The sequence below is a fragment of the Bradysia coprophila genome, unplaced genomic scaffold (assembly GCF_014529535.1).
Source record: "Bradysia coprophila strain Holo2 unplaced genomic scaffold, BU_Bcop_v1 contig_561, whole genome shotgun sequence".
Taxonomy (NCBI): Eukaryota; Metazoa; Arthropoda; class Insecta; order Diptera; family Sciaridae; genus Bradysia; species Bradysia coprophila.
Window position 1 is genome coordinate 1,113,078 of NW_023503807.1, and position 21,123 is coordinate 1,134,200.

At 34.9% G+C, this 21,123-nt stretch overlaps 1 long non-coding RNA gene across 1 annotated transcript; it reads right to left on the reverse strand.

The window, feature by feature from the left end:
* Nucleotides 1-717: 717 nt before the first annotated feature.
* On the reverse strand, nucleotides 718-19,146 carry LOC119083099. Its single transcript, XR_005088797.1, has 3 exons — nucleotides 19,135-19,146; nucleotides 17,434-17,442; nucleotides 718-832 (listed from the first exon to the last, which is right to left on the reverse strand). It is a non-coding gene; the product is annotated as an uncharacterized LOC119083099 (long non-coding RNA).
* Nucleotides 19,147-21,123: the final 1,977 nt, after the last annotated feature.

A 21,123-nucleotide genomic window follows, 5' to 3' on the forward strand; every position in this document is an offset into this window, starting at 1 on the left:
TTTTGAATTAAAACTGAAAACTGTTATAAAAAGCAGTGTTGACTACACTTCTAAAACGACTGATATCCCAACAAAAATCTCTTCGAGAAAAGTGTGACGCAGTCTTTGAAATACAATTTCTAAAATGAATGATATCGCTAGAGTTGACGCTTTCAGCTTCGTTACGCAAAAATTAAATTTTTCACCCAATTAGTTCAAACAAGCTGGCTTAGGTTTTCTCATCATCTGCCAAATAATTTTTACAAAAAAAATTTGACTGGAAACAACCAAAATTTTTTGGTAAAAATTATTTGGCAGATGATGAGAAAAACTAAGCCAGCTTGTTTGAACTAAAATTGGGTGTAAAATTTAATTTTTGCGTAACGAAGCTGAAAGCGTCAACTCTAGCGATATCATTCATTTTAGAAATTGTATTTCAAAGACTGCGTCACACTTTTCTCGAAGAGATTTTTGTTGGGATATTAGTTTACATGACAAGAGATAAAAAGTTGAAAAGTCCAGTTTTCATATGAATTATGTTGATCGAGTCGAACCCGACCAAGTGACCGATTTTATTTTACTACAGTCCACATTCCCTCATTCCACATTCCACATTCTCTCACTAGTGAAAAGTATGAAGGCATTCTGTACACGTGCATAAATTGGATATCTCGTATCCAGAGGAGTAAAAGTATCCGAGCGCATCAGCCCTAGATACATTTACTCATCGTTAATTTGATATCTCGTATCACGATGTGTAAACGTACCTCGGGCTGACGCGCTCGGATACTTTTACTCGTCTGGATACGAGATATTAAATTACTTCACTGGTACAGTAATCTACTATTACATTCTGTGATTTCTCAAACCAATTCTTTTGTTATCCCTAGTAAGGTAATAAGCCATTTTCAACCCTACAATCTACATATTAGGCGACATCCGAGTTTTACACTAAAAGGTCTAGATGATGCGTTGGAAGTAAATTGATAAATCTATAAAAAAAAGTGGTCGATTTCATTGTCTGTGCGTGCGTCGTAGTTCTACAGTAAAGAAATTAGCGTAAAAAATTAGAAATTGGAACGCCAGTATTTGTGCGGAATACTACAACTAGGATAAAAATCATTCAAATTCATCACTGCTTCTTCGTCAGCAATGATAACTGAAATACCCCAGATACATTTTCAGTTCCGTATATCAATACCGAAAAGTTCCTTTTGCTTATAGAAATGTGTGCTTCTGATCTTAGTAACGAGAGAATAACAAAACTCATTTAAATAATAAAAAATTTGCCAATCAAACTCTATGACAGGTTGTCAAGAGTGTGGAAAGACAGTAGCTGGAAATGTAAAGCGAGTGATAGTGAATATATCTATATATGTATACACAGCAGCAATCACATCATGCCGTCAATAATGTTCACTGGAAAGAAGAAAATTTTGATATCGACTTTTGCATGGCACAAATTTTTTTTTTTTTTTGGTATCCGAATAGACTGAAATTATGCATATACATTATACATTAAAGATTTAATTTTAGATAAGTTTTCCAATATTTTCGTTGGAGTTACATGGTTAACATAAAAGAATGTTCCTCATCGGCATATTTTATAGACATACCAATTTCTCGTATATTATAATAGAGTGTCGTTGTTGTCAACAAAAGTGGGTTGACTGTAATACCATACAAAAAATGTAACGTTTTGCCACGGCTATGTAGAGATTGTATAGAACCTATTTTTCAAATAGATAATAAATTCATCATATTTTGTCATCGTGTTTCGAGGAATTTTATTGAACTCATCTCCATTGATATGACATGCGATTTTACCATACAATTTCGCATTTGGCAGCTAAAGAAAATTAACGTCAATCAAAGGAAATATATATACAAAACTTAGTGTCACGTAGCTTCACAGGTGTGAAAAATTATGTGACAGAAAAGAAGAGATGTAGACAGAGGCATTCGATTGATTCAATTAATTCTCCGAAGAGACATTTTATGTTGAACTACCTCTATCTAGAGACACTTTCGTTGTTGAATTTTCAATGTCTTGCTTAGGTTGGAAGCACACCAGCTATTTTGCGTTGATTGTTACATAATACCTTCTTACCTCAAATAAAATAATTTCGAGAATAGAAAACTAGGTCCCACTTTATGAGTGGATCAGATCCCTTGGCTGACGTTTAAACAATTTTTTCTTTTAATTTTTACACTCCATTCTCTGAATTTAGACCATGATAAAACATGGGCCCAAACACGCTGCAGTGCGTTTAATACGACTGTAAAAAAATACAATAAAGACGAAGGCAAAGGTTAGGAAATAATACCACTGTAAGTAGGCAAACATCCAAAAATAATTGGTATTTTTACCTCTCCTGCAAAATAGAACAATTAGGCATTGTACCTACTGATGAGCCAAGAGGTGGAACCTAGTAATATTAGTCTGTAAACAAACTTTGGAAAAAAATTCTACGTCGATTGGAAAGTATTCAAAGTATTTGAAATCGGTTTGTCATGGGCTACACGGAAAAGCTCTTTAGGAAATAAACTCGCAGAACATTAAATCGATTTTGTTCATCTGTAAACCAGACCTCATGAATTTGATTCGTCAATGAAGACAACAAAAATTTTGAAAATCTGTTCAGCACTACCCAAGTTATTGTCCCATCTAGAAGATAGACAAAAATTCATTTAGGAATAATTCCGAGATCATTAGTCCGATATTGTCCAGCTACGAACTTGACCGCAAAAATATTATTCCTTTTGTCGATTAAAACCAAAAGTTCTAAAACTGGTTCCGACATTTCAGATCATTAAGCCGATGTTGAACATCCTCATGAATTTTAATGATTAGTCGATTGAAACAAAATTTTTGAAAATCGGTTCAGAATTACTCAAATTATCGTGCCATCAAGCGTTAGAGACATTTTCATATTTTACTATCTTTGCTAACATTTCATACAAAATTTTACAAAATCGATCATAGAGACCGTAATGAACGTAAGACGTATTTTCCGAAGTAAGACCCTTGGACCTAACAGTTCAGGGAAAAATAAATTGCAAGTCGATCATAGTGACCGTAATGAACGTAAGGCGTATTTTTCGAAGTAAGACCCTTGATCTAACAGTTCAGGGAAAAATAAATTGCAAATAGTGCGTATGGACGCTTGAATTACCCTTTCCGAGTTCGTGTTGCGATATGGTAAATTGTCTCTAGGACGAACAATAGACGCGCCTCGTAGGGAAAATAGGTATAATTACTCTTAGGGCGAAACCGACAACGCAGTGAACTTTTAAAGAAAAATATGATGGACGTACCCCTGGTCATCAGAAGATTGGTAAAGTCTACAATGATAATGTCTACAATGATGAAGACATTACTGCCGGCCGTTTCTATTGCAAGTCTTTAACGGTTTATTAAAATTTTTTGTTTTCACTTTGTTTAGCTAGTCAAATTACTCTTCGTGAACAAATTGAATCATCTGCAATATGGATCGTTAATTTAACTCCATCTACAGTAAATTTCCTCCCCTTTCGAAAATTTGTCAATTTATCGATGCGATTGAATCAACGACGATATAATATAAAATGTAATCCGTCTTTGAAATCATATTTACTGAACTTACATGCGTGCGGTTCCGACGAATTTCAGATAGATTACCGATTGAGCGTATTTTTATTTCTTGCTAATATTCGAACAAAACCCATTTCAGCCATGTTCAAGAAAATTGTTGTCATGTACAACGCATGAAAAGTTATCAGAAGCCACAACGCTTAACGGTTAAGCCAGTATAAACAAGTCTTGAACTTACAAAGCGCACACATGTATTATATATTTACAAGAGCACCATCATCATCATCATGCATGACAATAAACTTTTGCGTGCTTTATAACCCCAAAAAGTTTTCGTCTCTATACACACACATCCATTTTCATGCATCATTAAATTTCCTCCAAAATAAACGCTTTTGTTGCTTTGAAACTCGCATATTTTCTAGATGAAATTGCCATTAATGTTTTAAAGCTTGAGATCCAGTAGAGTGTTGTAACATAACCATATATACACGAAAATTGTTAGTCAGCGACATTAGTCACTTTATATCCGATACACTGATGCCATAGATGTTTTACGAGCATAAGGTTGAGATTATTTGTATACTCTATGAGTCCTTGAATGTAGAAATTACGAAGAGTTTCTAATTATTTTAAGGGAATATGGCTGTGTTATATTGAGTACAGTTGTAGCATTACAGTGAGTCCTTTACAGCGATGGCAATAGATTAGTTATAACTGTATACAGATGAAATTTTTTTATTTAGTTAACAAAATTAAAATTTGTACAAGTAAAATATTTCGTTTAGATTTTTAGACGGCGGAAGCGTACCCAAGATTGATGCAACGTTTCCTCGTTGAATTGCTAAATGAAAAATTAATTGATCTCTTAAATGGTCGTATTTTTCCAGTTTTTTATCCTCTGCTTGTTTTGCAACATAGCAAATTCATCGTGACGCTCTATTGACATATGATTGAGCGAAAGTGTCTGAACAGGTGTAATCCCAGAGCAGAGGTTTGCCCCTCGTCCAAGGAACAAGACGAGACTGAGGTTTCTTGCCATCGAGTGCAGAACAACCAGGTGGTTCAAATGATTCGTGTCTAGGTTTTGTTTTCTACGTGACAGTCCATGTCTCGCAAATTCATCAACTTTCGTTCCACACACACATTTATGTGGTTGTAGAATAGGTAAACCTAAACGTAGTGCAAACAAAACTCTGAATTCGTCATTGCTCATGTGTGTTCCGAGTTGTGGAGCTGGAAGTGCTTGCAATCACGCACCTGCATCTTGGGAGGAATTGGCCAAAATTCGAGCCTGGTCCGGTTTTTCAACCAACGAACTTCGTATTTATGTCAATTAGCACGAATCATCGCTTTTGGCCCATCACGCACGATCAATTTTACGTTGATGTGATCGAGGTAATTTCGTTTTCCATTTTAATCCGATATTCAACACAGGTTACGAAAGCGCAGTATAATTGGCGCTCCCATCAACGCAAAACCGCTCGTGTGTTTTCGGCCTTAAGCGGTCAGTTAAACCAAAAATTATTTGATTACGAGGAGAAAATAAGAATTCCAACAAGAGCGAACGTTTTTTCCCGACGTTTTTTATGTGTACGTGGTGTGATTCATCGTTTTTACCGGTCGAGAAAATAAAAATCTCCTCCCCCGATTTGTCATCAGACAGATAGCATTTTGTATAGGCATTCTGAGTGGAAATAATTGTCTCCGCCGTCGAATATCTCTCAATTTATTTATGATTATGTGGTCGAAGGCTTAGCCCTCTAATGAAATGGTTTCTTGAACCTATACCTGGTCAGAAAACGTTCTTCAAATCCTGCATTTGTTAAATGGCGAAATATTGTTTTCCGAGAGAGAACCGTTTAACAGGCATTACCACCGCTTGAAGCTATTTTCCAGATAGACATTGAATATTGGATTTTCACAAGAACAAAACCATTACAGAATTTGTCATCAAAGTTAATCGACGGACCTAGAAGCTATAGGCTTAAATTAAGTGCTTATATCACGTACAAAAGTGTCTTAACGCGGGCTGATAAAAGATGTTCCGTATCATTTTTTCTTCTCCAGTACTTTATCCTAATTCCAATTTTATAATTTTTTCGATCCAACATGAAAAATCATTTTTTAATATTCGTTGGATTACATGGTGATTCAAAAAAAAAAAAAAGAATTGTAAGCCATCAACAGCTGTCTAATGTATTCAAAATTTGGCTTCAAGAATGAACGAAGCGGCAATTTCTCTCATCTATATACGGCTAATTCAAGGAAAACATTTCCTTTAATACACTGTTATGATTCGAAAAACGGAATATTTTGTGAGTGTGTGTGGGGGTAGGCATATAATATTCCGTATAGTTACGTACGGATTGAGCTTGTTTACAATGCCAAATTTATGCTTGATAGAGCGTCTACAAACATAATAAAAAATTTGAATATATTCAACATAATAATATTCAAAAGTGGATTTTAAAACGATAAACCAAAATATTATCACAAGTAGCTAACATGTATGGTAATTTGATTTTCTTGCCTGAAGTGCTCGAAGAAAATATTTTCCTTATCACAACATATAGGTACACATACCATTCTTATACCGTGTACATACTGTCGGTTCGGTGATATAAATATATTTTATATTAGCATTAGAGGTCGGGTGATTATGGGTTAGGAGCGAAGAGATATGGAATGTGTTTTTGTGTGCGGATCTATTGAATTGAGTTTTCCAAGCGATAAAATTTAAGTGTGCTACTTACAAGCTATTCCTTAAACCACATCGTCGAAAATATAATCGGATTTTCCTATTTATGCGGTAAAATAAGTGCTCAAAATATTTGCATGTTACGCATAAATTCAGAGGTTTTTTTTTAAAACGACTCTCATATGAGCTTTCATGTACACTTTGCATGTACATGAACGTACAATCTAACCCCATGTGTAACTACTACCGGTGGTGAGACGAAAGTTGAAAGATATCCATTTCATGGGCAGCAAGTTAAATTTAATAAAGGTTATGAAGTCATAATGTGCGATGTTCGTGTGAAACGATGTAAAGAGCGCGGTAAATAGGTGAAAATGTGCTCTACGTTTTAGTTTGTAAAATTTATGTTGGTTTTTATCCGAGGAAAAAAGCAGGTGAAGACAGAGAACCTCAAATTCTTTTAATGTTTTGCACGAAGACAATCCTCGGGCAGAATTCTTGACAAAATCTCTTTTCATTTTCTTGCAAACATTTTTGTACGTACAAAAGATATGATGCCATCACAAGATACGTAAAGATCATTGTCTGAACAAACAAAAGAATGTCAACAGTGTCATCGTTGATGCAGCAATTTGTAACATAACAAATTGTAAATTTAAATTGAGTGAAGCATGAGTAGCTGTAAATAATAGGCTGTGCCATCTGTGATCTTACTTTTAAATTTTCTCGTCGACATACTTTACGGACTAGCACTTCGAAGCGAAATTATGAATAATTACTACTAACGATTACATTGAAGCATTCTTGTAGTAGATGGACAAATCAGTAGGAATTTATCAAAACCAATAAGTCCAATTTCATTTTTCTTATAATTCACTAATTTCTTAAGCTTATAAAACAACGCCGATAAGTGGTGCTATAGATTTGAGAGATTACAAATTTTTTAGCGAATTATAAAAAAAATGAAATTGGACCTAGTCAATTTCGCAAAAACTTTGAACAGTCGGGATTCAAGCCGATTAAGATCCAAACGAATCATGGTTCAAATGAATCGTCATTCCTTTCTGATAATTTCGTGGAACATTTTTTTTCGCGAAGCACTCTTGTTGGGCTGTGATGGCTCTTAGAAAATCCTACTTCAAAAGGCGATAGAATTGTTAAAAGTTTCCTATGTGCAGAATAAGCACCAGCTGGTGTACGAACAAAAACACTTTGTATTGTAAACAATCCAAAGAAAACATACACACCGTGCATTTCTACGTTAACGTCATCTATGCGCGCACATAACGTATGATTGAAGTAAACAAATTATGTTCAGAATTTGTTTGATTGTTTATCATACAGTAAGCGTGTGTTAGTAGATCAGCTGGTGATATTCAGCTGGTGCTTATTCTGCACATAGGAAACTTTTAACAATTGTATTTGATTAACGTCAAATTGTGTACCTTTATGACGTTGAATAAGGTAAATACTGCCGACCAAACGTCGATATCCGGCCCACCAACCATGTCCACCGTCCAAAAAACAAATGGAGTCTATTTTTCTCAATGTATCTCACAGCCCATCTTTGGAAAATCGTTTCAGTTTTACGAGATAACAGCCAGTAAAGCTAAATTGACGCAGCCAGCAGATGTATCTTAGAAGAAACGAACCAAAACTCGAAAATTTAATCAATCTTTTGAAAATAGTAAATTGAGCTCAAGATTGTTTTTATTAGAAAAAAATCACGGCAAGAGTGTTTCGAAAGAAAAGGTATTCCACGAAATTCTCAGAATGGAACGCCAATTCATTTAAGCCATCGCTCGTTTGGATCGCTGTCGGCTTGAATCCCGATTCCATATAAGTAGGTTGTTCGAAGTTTTTTTTTAGCGAGTTGACTCTTAACTGGTTTCGGTTCTTTTAACTAGTCACAGGACGGACGGTAGAAAGACGAATTGCAAAACGAGCAAATACAAAGTTCAGCCTGTTGGCCTACGAACCACAATCTATGGTTTGATGAAATTAAGAGCGTGGTTCAATAAAGGCTCCCATTTCACTATGCCATTTGAATATTTAACGAATTTACATCGCTTGAATGTTTTAAACAATTTTATAAACGTTCAACTTATGTGTGTTTTAGAGTAATTTCCGGGGTGCGTGAAATGTAAATATCCTGCCGAACATTGAAATGCTCTTAGGATAGCTGTGGAATATAATTTCATTTCCACCTCAATACAAATATATAAGTCGTTTTAATAGGTTTTTCTTCGGGTGGTTTTTTTTATTCGTCGTCTTCCTTCGCTTGCTTTTTTTTGTCAAAATATTTGTTTTTCTGTTAATTCAACGTTACAACGTTCATAACAAAATTACCATAAATTTTCGAAAAGCCAACACACAATCAACCAACCATTCTGGCTTAAATAGTCAGCAAGTGAGTTTTCCTTTTTTTTTCATTCTTTTTCTAGTAAATGTTTGAACATTTGAACATTTGGTTTTGATAAGAAATTCCTTTTGTGTTATTGTAGTGGATGGGTAGCGTGCTCGGAGACTATAACAATTTTTTTTTTCGTTTCTTTGAAAAATGGGATTTCATTTAGGTGGTTTTTTCAGTTCGTTTGTATTTATAATAATGTGCTAAAAGTAGCATTAAAATGTATTACTATGTGGTGGCAGCAAAAAGTATACAACTTTAATGATTATAGTATCGTTAATAGAAACAAAAAACAAAAAATTATTTCAAAATGTATGTGACCACTGTGGCCTTTGAATCGTAATTTTATACCGCTCTACGGTTTATAATGTGCCGTAGACGACAGTTTAAATTTATAGGTGCCGATTGTTATTGCTGAAGGGATCGACGGCGTAGCGGTCAGTTTCTTGGCAGCTTTGACGTTAGATATATCCATACAATATACGATATAACAAACTGCGTTACCTCCAGTTGTACAAAAAAGTACTCCGTGTGAGAGACAAAATTGATTTTTTTCAATTTTTCCTTTGTTTATTTAACAGCTTGCTCTCTCATGGCTCTCTCATGGAGTGCTTTCTGTTAAGTGGAATGGACACTTAAAGGGAAAAAAAATCAAAAAAATCTCCGCGCTTATTTGATGGTCGATGAAATTTACAATAATGAAAACTAGTTTGTCTGGATCCGACTCTGCTATTGATTGTATAAGTGTAGTGCATTATTACAAGGAATGATTCAAATTTAATGTCTTATCTAAAACGGATGCGTCATCGATAGAAACAACAAAATAATAGTTGTCGATGTACCGAGGGCAGAAAAGGGGAAACTCCAACTGAGCGAAGTCCACGAACTGCTGCAGTTGGATTGGAATGTCCTATTTTCTTCAAGAAATGACAGTTTGGGTGAGAAAATGTCTGTTTTCTCAACTGTCAAAACAAGAGGTGATAAAATAGATTCCGCAACTTTTATAGGACGAAGCAGGAACCAATCAAAGTGAGCGGAAAAAATAAGGTTAATCGCACCAAATATATGAAATAGTTATTTGTTCAACGAGGGGAAAAAAGTTGGAAATTGTCTTTTGAGACGGTTGTTTGTGGACAGAGCGTAGCGAATTATTTCTCAAAACGCAGGCGAGAAAAAAACCATTCTCCCTCCGCTGAAACTTCGAAAGTCTTTGTTGTGAAAATAGTTGTGTTTAACATCGGGAAAAAAAGTTGGAAATTGCATTTTCTCGGGTGACTCGGGTATCTCGAAATACAATTTCCAAAATTTTCGTACGCTCGTTTAACAAATAACTAATGAATAGGCTCTGGCTAATATAATGATGAACAGGAAAATGTGTACAAAACAGGTGAGGTAAAAAATGAACTTTGCTGACAATATTTAGTTCGAAACGTGGTAGTAGTTCGGGGTAATTCGGTTTTTGTAACATTTTAAACTGGAAATATTTAACAGTAGATTGAAACACCCTTATCGCATTTTCACTAATTCGGAAGAAAATCATAGGACTCTAGTGATCCTAGCAATAACAATGGTTTGACAGGTGTCAAATTTGGATAATCAAAATGTTCGTTGCAATACAATGTCTAAAAATGAATTTTCAAACAATGGAAAATTGAATTATTTGACCAAAACCACTGAAAACACCAAAGATTTCAGAAAATCTACCGTCTAATCTAATATTTAAAGCAAGTATCACAAGCATTACCATTGATTAAAAAGCTTCTTTTTATTGTACTCGAAACCCTGCCGATGCAGAGTTAAGAGTCGTTAAATTTTCCTTTATCCATTCAAATCTTTTAATCCCCGGAAAAGCCTATATTTTGGTAACAATGCACTCCCTTTGTTTACATCTGGCCTTGGTGTAATACCAGATATAGTTTCCACGGGAAAAAGTCAAAAGTGGAACGGAAAGAGTAAGTTGGAAAAAATGTGGTAGAATCCATAGCGACGAAATGTTTATTGTAAATATTATTCTCAGTTCAACCTCGAGTTCAACAAAACGTTATATTCATAAGCCAAATTTCACGGAAATAAACTTTCCACTCTCAACAGCCCGGGAGCTCAAAGCCTCCCTAATAACAGGCAGAATTTTATTTGATTTAAAAATGCATATCTTAACAGCATATTTTCATAGATCCATTAAAAGTTGATTATGGAGCCGGCTACTAAGACTACTGTTCAATAAATAACGGTTGGTAAATTACTTTTGTTAATTTGGAGGGTCGGTTTATTATTCCCGATATGAATCCAAGGATTTTTTTTAATTAAAATTAATAAGCTCAATAATTGTTATTGTTTGTATTTTATGGTGTAAATGAAAACAGAAATGGGGAGGCGCGGAAAGAAAACGAAAAGTTCTTGGAATTTTTCATTTTTAGCCCCGTACGAAGTACTGGGGGCTTATAAGATTAATATGCCGTTTGTAACACGTCGAATTGGAAGCAGACAGTAAGGGCAAAGCATTTGGTTATGTTCATAGATGACGAATCGGCAATAAAAAAAATGTCCGTCCGTCCGTCCGTCTGTGACCCCTCTAGCTTGAGCAAATCACAACCTTTTTTCAAAATTCTTTTTTTCCCCGATTGGTATCGACAAAAGTAAGGTCAAGTTCGAAAATGGACATGGTAGGGTCGGCCCTTCCAGAGCTAGGGCCTTATAGGTGTTTTTCAGTCTTTCGACTATATCTACCGAAATACGCACGCAATAGCTGCTTGTGATATATCAAATGAAAGGTATTGACGAGTAGAACAAAGCTGCTGAACATCGTTTTTGGGTAGGATGCAACGCGGGCTTGTTGGGCGGGCTTGTTGGGAGGGCTCAGAGGTCGTTACTCGGCCCTAAGTGTTTTTTGCACATAAATCGAGTAAATCTCATCCGATTTTGCTAGATTTAGTTTTTTATGGAAGGTAATTGAATACCGAAAAGAACGTGGCGAAAAAAGTTTCAAATTTGGGCCCTTGGACTAAGGCCGCTACTCGGCCCTAAGTGTTTTTTGCACATAAATCGAGTAAATCTCATCCGATTTTGCTAGATTTAGTTTTTTATGGAAGGTAATTGAATACCGAAAAGAACGTGGCGAAAAAAGTTTCAAATTTGGGCCCTTGGACTAAGGCCGCTACTCGGCCCTAAGTGTTTTTTGCACATAAATCGAGTAAATCTCATCCGATTTTGCTAGATTTTGTTTCATTTGAGAGATAGTTGAATGCCGAATAGAATGATGGCAAAAAAAGTTTCAAATTTGCGTCCTTGGACTAAGGCCGCTACTCGGCCCTAAGTGTTTTTTGCACGTAAATCGAGTAAATATCATCCGATTTTGCTAGTTTTTGTTTCAGTTGAGAGATAATTGAATGCCGAAAAGAACGTGGGTAAAAAAGTTTCAAATTTGGGCCATTGGACTAAGGCCGCTACTCGGCCCTAAGTGTTTTTTGCACGTAAATCGAGTAAATATCATCCGATTTTGCTAGTTTTTGTTTCGTTTGAGAGATAACTGTATACCGAAAAGAACGTGGCGAAAAAAGTTTCAAATTTGGGCCCTTGCACTAAGGCCGCTACTCGGCCCTAAGTGTTTTTTGCACATAAATCGAGTAAATCTCTAGTTTTTGTTTCATTTGAGAGGTAATTGAATACCCAATGGAAAGTTGGCAAAAAATGTTTCTAAAATAATATCGTAAATTGTTGGTTTTATTTGAGAGGTACTTCGTACGGGCTTTCGTAATTGCGCTATGCGCAATTTTAAAAATGAGCACTTTCAGTAAATTTGACCATGCCCAACTTGACTTGCGTTTTGGTAACAGACGCATTAGAGGGTTGTAGACGTATTAGGGTTCCGGGGGTATTACGGCTACGGACGTATTATGGTTACGGACGAAATAGGATTACGGGTCGTACGGGGCTAAGTCGCAGCAAACGCTCCGACTGTTCTGATGCCTTGTTTTTTTTATTTTTGCCAATCTGATCTAATTAAAAATGAAAATGTGAAAGAATTTTGATGAAATTTTAATTATGTCTTATGGATTTTACGACACGCCAAAAAAAAACGCAGGAAAGAAAAATCGACATCGAGTTGAGAAGTATAGAAATAACACACAGGGGGTTGGCGAGAGTAATCCGAATAAAATTAATGTTTACCGGATAAAAAGCATGGGAAATTTTTTTTTTCGTTTTTCGGATAAAAGCTGCTCTTAACATGGACCTAATTTCATCCAAAGTCACATTCCATATTAATTGTTTTGAACCCAAACATTTTTCTTTATGTTCAAGTAATCTTTTTTAACTTGACTCGTAGGTATACCCGTAACAAACAAAACGAAACGCAAACAAATCTAATCCGAAAGCAACAAGACATATCCCGTCCTTCGGCTAAAAGTATCCTCAACGCATCGAAGGGTAATCTTTTAATTATCTTTGATGGAAGATTGATCCTTTTGATATATATATACATTTTTAGTCTTAGCTCGTTACCCTTATCGAAAAGGATATCCAGAGATTTTTTTATTTCTTCTGTATTTTGTATTATACATTTTCCCCATATATCCCTCTCGGAATCATTGAATTAATTTTGAAAGTCAACTTTTTACGTTTCGGTGTGTTTGTGAACGTATACGTGCTATATATTGGTTATGGTTCGTATTTTTAAGAAATTAAATGAAACCGGCGATTTAAAATTGGTTTGTTGAAAATTTGTTGAGAAGCATTTCTGTAATTGGATTTTCAAAGAGAAGTATTTTCCATTGAAAATTTGCCTTTGATATTTTACGTACACACCGGCCGTCAATGTCGGAGTGTTTTTTTTTCTCGATGATTTTATGTTCACGATTTGTTTTGTTTGTTGACGGGAGGATTGAATAATTTACGAATGTTTTAAACAAAATGCAGCAGCCAGCAGTGATTAATTATAAAATTTTTATTTTCTTTTGCTTTCTATCAAATAAAAATTGATTTTTTTTTCGGATGGATAGGAATGAGTAAACGACTCTCGTCGGGTACATTTACGAAATTAATTTAAACCAACCCAATGTAATAACTCCTAAACCGCTCGCATTACTTTTACATCAAGACAAAACCGTCTTCTAAAAATACGAACCATAATTTACCTTTACTTTCATCGAAAGCCCCATGTACACTGTGTGTACATACACATCGTAATATATTTTCAAAAATTGAAAATTTATTAAAACAAAAAAAAATTAAATTCGAACAGCACACATGTTCCCTTGGAATGAACTGAAGTGATTTTTAGCCCCGTACGAAGTACTGGGGGCTTATAAGATTAATATGCCGTTTGTAACACGTCGAATTGGAAGCAGACAGTAAGGGCAAAGCATTTGGTTATGTTAATAGATGACGAATCCGCAATAAAAAAAATGTCCGTCCGTCCGTCCGTCTGTGACCCCTCTAGCTTGAACAAATCACAACCTTTTTTCAAAATTCTTTTTTTTCCCGATTGGTATCGACAAAAGTAAGGTCAAGTTCGAAAATGGGCATGGTAGGGTCGGCCCTTCCAGAGCTAGGGCCCTATAGGTGTTTTTCAGTCTTTCGACGATATCTACCGAAATACGCACGCAATAGCTGCTTGTGATATATCAAATGAAAGGTATTGACGAGTAGAACAAAGTTGCTGAACATTGGTTTTGGGTAAGATGCAACGTGGGCTTGTTGGGAGGGCTCAAAGGTCGTTACTTGGCTTTAAGTGTTTTTTGCACATAAATCGAGTAAATCTCATCCGATTTTGCTAGATTTAGTTTTTTATGGAAGGGAATTGAATATCGAAAATAACGTGGCAAAAAAAGTTTCAAATTTGGGCCCTTGGACTAAGGCCGCTACTCGGCCCTAAGTGTTTTTTGCACATAAATCGAGTAAATCTCATCCGATTTTGCTAGTTTTTGTTTCGTTTGAGAGATAATTGAATATCGAAAAGAACGTGGCGAAAAAAGTTTCAAATTTGGGCCCTTGGACTAAGGCCGCTACTCGGCCCTAAGTGTTTTTTGCACACAAATCGAGTAAATCTCATCCGATTTTGCTAGATTTAGTTTTTTATGGAAGGTAATTGAATACCGAAAAGAACGTGGCAAAAAAAGTTTCAAATTTGGGCCCTTGGACTAAGGCCGCTACTCGGCCCTAAGTGTTTTTTGCACATAAATCGAGTAAATCTCATCCGATTTTGCTAGTTTTTGTTTCATTTGAGAGATAATTGAATACCTAATAGAAAGTTGGCAAAAAATGTTGGGTTTCTAAAATAATGTCGTAAATTGTTGGTTTTATTTGAGAGGTACTTCGTACGGGCTTTCGTAATTGCGCTATGCGCAATTTTAAAAATGAACACTTTCAGTAAATTTGACCATGCCCAACTTGACTTGCATTCTGGTAACAGACGCATTAGAGGGTCCTATTAGGGTTCAGGGCGTATTACGGCTACGGACGTATTATGGTTACGGACGAAATAGGATTACGGGTCGTACGGGGCTAAGTCGCAGCAAACGCTCCGACTGTTCTGATGCCTTGTTTTAATATGAAATTTTTGAATGAAACAGAAAAAAAAATTGGAAAAAGAAACCAATTATTATGTCACACATGTTGCCTTCGGTTTTAATAATTAGATTCACTGTTTTAACCCTAACTGCAAGTGGATGCTTATGAGTTGAATTTATTTCAATTTATTTATTCGCTTTATTGAATAAAGCTTGCATCCAATATGGGTGTGGTTTCATTTAATTTGATTTTTTTTTGTTGTGCTCGTAAGCAGAAATTGTAAAAAGTGTATGTAGAGAACTGGATATTATCAAATTGTTCTTATTTACCACCGTGGCAGTAATATCGAACAACTAGAAAAATTATGTAAATTGAAATTACTTTTTCCATGTTCTAGTATTGGGCGAATTTTCTGTCTGAACATTCGTCGTAAGTAAGCTCAAGTTAGTAAGTTAGTAAGTAAGCTCCCACTGCATCTTCTCTTCACGCTTTGCTTATAAGTCTGAATGCTATTTATGCATGACAATGTTGTGATGACTTTTCGTTCTTCAGTAAAACTGGAAGTGACTGGTTTACTTTAAACTTCACTTTATGTCGTTTAAAAACGATCCTTTGATCTCTACTCCCTGCCTTAACTACTTCTCTCAGAAATTTCCCTGTTTTGAGTAAGAATTTGTAAATGCTATCATTTTGTAGCACCCGAAGGTACGAAACCTGAATTGTTGTAATGTGGACAATCCCTAAGGACCGATCTATTCTGTGGAGATGATTTTTAAGATCTGACCTGACTGATTAAGATGTAATTAAAACTATTCTTATTCTCCTGTTGCAACGACTTCCCACGCTTTTTACGGACAGCTCAACCATTTAACTCATACTTCTTTGTTAAAATTTATGTGAACGTTTAAATTTTCATAAAAACAATGAAAGCTTTAACGTAAGAAATAGTTCTTACCACAAAGCTCCACCTATTAATAAAAATCGTAACTACTCGATACGATCATACAGACTTGACATTGTTATACAGACACATTTCAATTTTATTAACGCCTGTACGCATGCTTACATTTACCGGTTAAAAGTGTATAGTATGAGGCGCGCTTCACTTATGTTATGTTTCTATGATATGCATTATAGTCAAGCAGTGTTATACGAATTTGACTTTGGTTACGTTAAATTTATTTTTTCTGAAATCTTCATTAACAATTCGTGTATGAGGTTGAGGATAGTAAAAATATTAAGGTTATTCACAGTTGTGAACTTATACTCTAGTATATCCAGTAAATTTGGGCATAAATCGTATAATGACAACTGTCAAATGAAAAATAATGAAATTTCGTTTCGACGGATTATAGTCAAACAAAATTTCAGTGTTTAGCGCATGTTTTTAAGACAGAGAAATGATAAGCACGGCGCCTCACGGCTGGAATAGAACACGCCTGACTGTTTTTTTCTTAGAACGGTTAAACTGTCAAACTTTTTTACATTTGTATGTAAAATTTTGACAGTTTGGTTTTAATAACGATATATCTTGTTTTCGTTAACGACATTTATAGCTTGACTATATGATTGATGTTTCGGTCGCATCGTCTTCAAATTTTTCGGGAAAAAACAGTCAGACGTGTTCTATCTCTATGTGAGGGGCCGCGCTTATCATTTCTCTGTTTTGAGAGCATAGTAAAGTAATTAGTTTTTCAATCGGACCAACATCGGCCGAGCGATAAGACTTTCGAAATAGTTATCAGTTCAACAAAGCTGGAAATTGCATTTGGGGGTGCTGTCATAAGTGATCAAGGAAAATTCAATTACCAACAAAGGCGCCCGAAGTTTGAGGGGAGGGGAGGTAATTCAAACTTATTTGCAAGTAACATTTGTCATTCAAGCTCTTAAATTTATTTCTGATAGACCAATTATAAATTCAATTGTGAATGATGAATGCCAAAAAATACATCTAAAAACTCAGTGAAACGCCAAAATGCCCTCATCACACGAAATACAAAAATATCAAATGCATAATTTCACCCTATTCTTAACCCTTTTCCATAATAATAAAAAAAAAATTATTTATAATATTTTCACCAAACTCCGTATTACATTTCCATTGTTTTAAACGAAAAAAACAAAACAACACACAGAGAGAGAAAAAAATTATAAGAAGATGTGTAAAATATAGGAAATGAAAACCATTTTAGCATTCACACAATTTGAGTTTTGAACGAGGTTCTGAAGTCAAAACCCCTTTAGGCATGGAAAAAAAAAAACATTTTTTCCCTATTCATGAGAATATTATTATTTTCGTGTACAATGCACACACACACTATATTATTGGGGGGTGCGGTAGAAGTGTTTTTCCATATCACACAAATAAGGATATATGCGAAAAATATCTGAAGGGGGTGACTCGCGTGCCATTATAGTCAAAACATGAACACATTCGGAATATTTATTTTACACTTTTCTAGAAGAGATGTAATAGCACTGAAAACTGTACGGATGCTTTATGTATATAATGAACCAACAACGTGCATATTTATATGTAGCACTAAAGTAATAGGAACGGGATGAATGTGTTACGTGTAAATATAAATCCACATAGAATGCAGGTTTTAATCAATTTGGTTAGTATCAAGAGCATCACGTATAATATATGTTATTGTGAAGGTCTGATATGCATGCATGATGGGATATTTATGTCGAGTTTGGATGTTGATTGTATCTGAAAATGGTGATTATTATGACGAAACGAACACTAGAAAAGTAAAAAAAAAATTATTCAGGGAAGACTGTCTATTTGTGTCAAAAGAAATTCATTGTGACGTTGGAGGGGTAGCTTAATACAGAAAAAAAATTATTATGTTGGTTGAAATGTCTCTGCTAATTTTGATAGCGTAACTAAAACGTTGGAATTATGTTACTGGTTGAGTATAGAAGAGATAATTTTTTATTTTGTCATCTGATTAGTTATTGATTCGTTATTTAACGAGTAAAAAAGAATTCAAATTTCCATGACAAAAGAAAATTGAATATTCAGAATTGAACCAATTAAACTGGCAAAGGCTTCATATAGCCATTGTTCCGTGACTTATCACCATAGTAACTAACGATTGTATATGAGTCTCAGTGTTTAGGTTGATGAATTGTTATCTTTGATGGAAATGAGCAACTATCTATGAAACTTTAGCAAATTAGCGAACAGGATCACTGAGCTGAAATTAATTTTTGTCGAAGAATTTTCTCTAGTTAGTCAATTGGTACAGGCTATTGGAACCCGGACGCAATCAGTCTTACATATACTATTTGCCTAACATATACTATTTGCACTCAATTATTGAAATACTCAATTGTTAGGTACAACGAAGATTCAAATTGCTTCTGCCGAAACGTCCAATTGTTACGTCAGTGATCAGTTTGTTCAAGTCTCCAGAATCAAGTCTCTGTTGTCGAAACACCCAATTTTAATTCAAAATTGTACAAGGAAGATTAAAGTATCAGAAGTATGAAACTCCCAATTTTTAGGCCAGTTTCAACAAGGAAAAATTATTGCAAGGCTGGATGGGTGCAAGTAGTGTCTTTGAGGTTATTTGGGTGGCGGGACATTTCCACACCGTCAATATCGTCAGGAACGATATTATCGTTTTTTCTGACGATACTATCGTCTAAAAAACGATACTATCGTCTAAAAAACGATACTATCGTCTAAAAAACGATAATATCGTTTTTAGACGATAGTATCGTCCAAAAAAACGATAATATCGTTTTTTGGACGATAGTATCGTCTCAAAATCGATATTATCGTTTTTTAGACGATACTATCGTCCAAAAAAACGATATTATCGCCCAAAAAATTTTCATCCAGGACGATAATATCGTCTAAATTGAAAAATTCTAAAATATTGTCTGGACGATAGTATCGTTTTCTTGTCGATATTATCGTTCAAAAAACGATATTATCGTTTTCTGGACGATATTACCGTTCTAGAAAATCTAATGGATATTTTCGTTTTCTGTACGATAATATCGTCCAAAACGATAATATCGTCCTGGGCGATATTATCGTTTTCTTAAACGATAATATCGTCCAGGACGATACTATCGTTTAAAAAAACGATAATATCGCCCAGGACGATATTATCGTTTAGTTTTGGGTGGTAATATTGTCCAGGACTCAATTTTACTCAGAGGTGCAGCAAGAACCGAATTCTCTTCCAAAATATCGAAAAACAATTGTCAGAGGAAATCACCTACACATCAGTGTTTAAAAAAGGCGTTTAGTTCGTCCCTAAATAATTCATCTTTTAACGAAATGAATACCAACTTAGATTGTACATAAAAAGCGTTTTAACACGCCGAGCGATCCGGCCCATTGCCCCGGAGCGAAGCGGAGGGCCGCAATGCGAGCCGGGCGCCGGAACGGTGTCGGAACTTAGGAGTTAATTTTTTTTTTCTCGCATCGTCTCATAATTAGTCTGTGTAATTTTTCTATTATAAAATTTAAATTTACGGAACCAAATGAACCAATTTTTAATATATATTTGCCGTCTATAAAAAGGTGTTTATCTACAAGATTTTGTGTTTCGTCTTCAACAACCATCCAGAACGATAATATCGCCCAGGACGATATTATCGTCTAGAATTTTTATTTTAAATAAATTAAAAACGATATTATCGTCCTGGACGATATTATCGTCTCAAATTTAAAAAAATTAATAAATTAAAAACGATATTATCGTCCCAAAAATTATCGACCAGGACGATAATATCGTCCAAAATAACGATAAATTTGTTCAGAAAATGAAAATAACGATAATATCGTCCAGCGGATATTTTCATCAAGGACGATATTATCGTCAAAAAAACGATATTATCGTTTTTTGAACGATAATATCGTTTTTTAGACGATAGTATCATCAAAAAAACGATAGTATCGTCCAAAAAAACGATATTATCGTCTTTTTAAACGATAATATCGTCAAGAAAACGATAATATTATCCTGAAAATATTTTAAAATTTATAATTTTAGACGATATTATCGTCCTGGATGAAATTTTTTTGGACGATAATATCGTTTTTTAGACGATAGTATCGTCTAAAAACCGATAATATCGTTCCTGACGATATTGACCGTGTAGTTATGTCGCCTCATCGTTATTTGCACCCTGTAGCAAATATTATTTTGTAGACTATCTAGACTTCGTCCAGCCTGTGGACGACTTGCCCTTCGGCGGTTCGGAGAAGAAACGATAACAAAACCTTCATGTAATGACTTCCCTTTGACATGTTTCTTAAACCTTCCTCTTAACATCTAAAATCAAAGTAATTTTCTCTACCTCCTAATTGTAAGAGAATTCGATAAGTGACGAACGAGACCTTACATTTCCATTGTATGAGTGACCACTGATGTCAATTATAAATCGTTTATTGCATGTAATTGATGATCCAATTGGAACTAATTGTATTTTTCGTACAAATTAAATAAATAATTATGCACGACCCATCTACAAGTCAGTATACGCTATTTTCTGTCGACAAAGTCGTACTGTCGTACATATTAAGCACCTGTTAATTGACAATATAACGTATTAATTAACCATTAAAGACGGATTTATATACTGGCTTTATGTGATGGCAAACTAAAGTAATAATTATCCTCGAATCCGATATATTCCTTATTTATAATGCAAACATTGCACTATTGCATGCAGACGCATTTATCCTCTCGGTTTATGTTTGAGTCGTAATTTATTACGAAAATTTGAATGAGTATTGTGTGCGCAATATGGATTCGGTGGATATGCGATTGTGCATTACTCCCCATAATTAATGTGTATGCTTGACGCAAATGTAAATAGAGAGACAAGTGCATAAGGTTGCGTAGACGAAAATTAAACTCCATAAATGTGTACACACTCGCCAAACATTATTATTATAAATGCTTATGGATGCAACTAATA